The sequence below is a fragment of the Mirounga leonina genome, unplaced genomic scaffold (genome assembly GCF_011800145.1).
Source record: "Mirounga leonina isolate KUSES-001 unplaced genomic scaffold, KU_Mleo_1.0 Mir_176, whole genome shotgun sequence".
In the NCBI taxonomy this organism is placed as follows: Eukaryota; Metazoa; Chordata; class Mammalia; order Carnivora; family Phocidae; genus Mirounga; species Mirounga leonina.
This window is the reverse complement of record NW_023270454.1, coordinates 30,982,068-30,985,670: the sequence shown is the minus strand read 5'-3', so window position 1 is coordinate 30,985,670 and position 3,603 is coordinate 30,982,068. Positions and strand designations below refer to the sequence as shown.

The 3,603-nt window shown below is 42.6% G+C and overlaps 1 pseudogene; it reads right to left on the bottom strand.

Annotated features, from left to right (window-relative positions):
• Positions 1-2,837: 2,837 nt before the first annotated feature.
• LOC118022435 lies at positions 2,838-3,209 on the bottom strand (annotated as a pseudogene).
• Between the last annotated feature and the right edge of the window lie 394 nt (positions 3,210-3,603).

Sequence of the window (3,603 nt, the reverse complement as noted above, 5' to 3'; positions counted from 1 at the left end):
CTTAAATGTTTTCATCAGTCATGTTGTTCAAAGCCATCTCACTTGTCACTTTAAGCAGGAACGCCATCAATTGCCTACTCCTGGTTCAAATTCTAGAGGATACATGTTTGTCTATGTTTTCATGTTGACCATAAGCCCATTCCCTGTGTTTCACATTTAAGAAAGCAGGCATTCCTGCTTGAGTTTGGGTTAGCTCTGCACCAGCGCTAACTGAATTTGTTCTATAAGTATAAAAAGACTAGGTCTTAGAACAAAAAGTCAGGAAGGGAAAATGTCAGAGTCACAAAGGGTAGCTTTTCAAATTTATGTTCAGATTTAACACAGGAAATAGAAGCCAACTATATTTTTTTCTGCATTAGTGGCATCATAAAATTTATTTTTCATAGGAAAATTTGAATTTAAATCAAAATGGAAATTGAAACGAGAGATATTTATTAACCAAATTTAAATTTCAATCTTGTAGCAGGAGGTAGGGGAAAAACAAATCCTTCACCATACTTCGCCAGGGTTGAAAGAGTCTTCAGATCTCTTTGGCCATTCAAGCTTGTGCTGAAGACACTGCAGGGATGGCATGACTCCTGACACTAGAGGGGTTCCCATCTTGTCACCAAAGCCACTCCCAGCACCTCCTGTCCTCTCCTCCTTGGTTCACGAGCTCCTGCATTAATTGAGGAAAAGGGAGGTGGGTTGGTGAGAGAGTGAGAACCTACCAGGGATTGAGTAAACCAAGGATGACCCATCCATACAATGGATTCCAGTGAACCACTAAAAATCATGCTGTTGAAGGCTGTAGAGGAAAAGCACAATAAATGAAATAGGCTGCGGGTAATTATAATATTATACTATGTTTGTGTCTATAGCACATATATTAGCTCATTTAAAAAAGTGTGGGAAGAAAATATACTAAAAGATTTTCTGTGATTGTCTTTGAAGTGTTGGGATTATGAGTGATTTTTAAAATAAAATATCTTCATTTTGGTTTTATATTTTGAAAGACTGATTCATTGAAATGGGTATTGGTTGTGTATTTAGAAAAATATTGTGTGTGCCATTTGGCTAGTATAAAGAATACCAGAGATAACTGTAGAATATCTGAAAAGACAAGGGGTGCTAGGCTCATTTAGATCAGAAAAGGGAAGTAAATTTAAAAAATAGTGGGGCATAAGGTAGATATGCAAGATGTGGACTTAAGAGGCCTTGGACTAAAACGAGAGTGGGGGGACAGAGGCCTCAGAGCCACAGTCCTTTGATAGACTCAGGACAGCTCAGATGTAGCCCATTTCCTGTCACCCACCCTCTAGGGAAACCCAGACTTGGGATACCAGTTGACTATATGGCAGCATAGGGAGAAGACAAACATGGCTTAATGTTGTGATACTTTTGATTAAAGTTGTACCAGCAGGTCGAAGTTCAGTTGGATCCCCAAAACTTTGGGCACAATCTTGGGTCTTTCTCACTCCCTTTCAGGCTGGCATTTATTTATATGGTGACTTAGGAGCAAAGCTGGATGGGGCTGGGCACCCTGGGATGTGTGGTTAGCCTACTGAATGAGGCTCATAGCTTTGGCTGTCAAATATCTGGAATGCTGCAACCACTACATTTTAAACAAATGGATTGTAGCCACAACGTCATCGTTACCATTTGCATTTAGTGAATATTTTTATCTTAACATTCTGGCATTTAATAAGGCAAGTATGAGGTTATGTGTTTGGATTTCTTTTACATAAATCCAGTCGTAATCACGTATTATTGTTTTTTAGTAAGCTCCGAAAATTCACTAGAGAAAGAAGGTTTAATCAGGAATGAGCGACAGGCTCCGTGTTAAGCACTTTCCTTACAGCGGAGCTGAATTTCTGAAGACTGTCTCATCATTATTCACCACATAATGGCAATGTCTCCTTATTTTCAGGAGCATTAACAGGAACTATGAGAATCCATGGATAACCTACTTGGTTGATCTGGCAATGGATTATTGTTCTGGGAATAGTGATTCAACCAGTTAACAACTATTTAACTTCCCATTTATTGCTTGCCTACTGTGTGAAGCCGAAGAAGATAACCCAATGAAGAGATAGGGAACCGTGCCTGAAAGACATGTTTCATACATATTCCTAAATACACTTATACCTAATTGAAAACAGTAGGTACATATTTTTCTTGGTTTATTTTATTTTATTTGTGCATAGGGTTCAGTAGTTATTTTAAAAACAGGGCTTTGCCTTGGTGCCTTCGGTGCCTCGCCCACCACCAGCCCGTAGCTCCCACTCCAAGTGCTGACAGCTCCCAGCAGCGTCCTTCCCCAGACAGCTCCCCTCCACCAAGTGGGAGTCATGTCCTTCGGGTGATTATGCCCTAGTTTTTCACCATCCTCTAGACTGCAAACCCTGCACCACGCGGGTGTGAAATGCTAGCCCCCTTGCGTTAGGAGTAATCACCCCTGTGGTCTCCAGTAGAGCTTTACCCCCTTGCCTAAGCCTGCCTCCCTCACTTCCTGACAGGCTCATCCCGAGAGCACTCCCTTAATAAATCTCTTTCCCCCAATTCCCCCATCTCATTTTCTAACCAGGCACTAGTATGTACAAATCATATATTGAAGAAATAAGAACACACGCACACACGAGTACAGTATGTATTCCCGAGTAGAGATTTTTGTACGTCTATTTCAGAGCTAGAAAGCCTGCTTGCTCTTTGGTTACTTTTGCTTTTGTCTAAGCTGAAGGGTGTTTACAGCCGAGAATATTACTTGTGCTGAAAGGGTGCCCAACTTTTGAATCGCGGTTTATCGGCTGTGATTCTAATTTTTTTTTCTTCCCGTTTGTTTGGGACGATGGCGGTACTCAAGCCTTGACCGCCGACCTCGGCAGCGGGCAGAGCCGCTCCTTCTGCTGCAGCTTCTCGGTCTCGAGGTTTCCCTCGCGCTAGTTCAGCCGGTGGTGGTGTCTGGCACGTGTTTCGTGGGCCGCAGATCCCGGGCTCGGGCTTCTTAACCACCGGAGAATTTCCCGAAGTTCTCTGAGTCTGGTTGATGACAGTGAGAACACGGGCGATGGATTTGCGCACGACCTGGAGAGCTTGGAAGCTATGCCTCCTGTCGCTTTGGCGACACGCAATTGGGACAGCTCCACCTTCAGGTTTTTCAGCTGTTGAAGCAGCTCCTCTTTCTTTTTGCTGCGAAGGTCTGGAAGGTCTCAGGAGTTAATCTTGGCCATGTCTGCACAAACCGCTGCTGCCGCCCAGGTAAAGAGGCAGAGGGACAGAGTGTGGGTCTCAATATCTTAATCTGTCACACGGAGGTAGATTTCAATTAGATTGGAGAATTATTGAGAGACTGAAAAAAATATTATTATGGGAAGGGCTTATTTTGGCATTGCAGGCTAGAGGTTCAATCTTTTCCTAGCTAATGGATATATATCTCTAATCTACTTGAATAGTTTCCTTATTGTTTTACCTTTCAAGCATCCTCCAGCTAGGGATCTAGGAGACTGATGAAGTAGCTTCCACCTAAGACAATATGTATCCACACCTTGAGGCCATAGCCTTCAATCTGCCCCTGTGGATTTTTAGGGTTACATTTTGCTGATGTTCTCAATTGTCCTATATGCT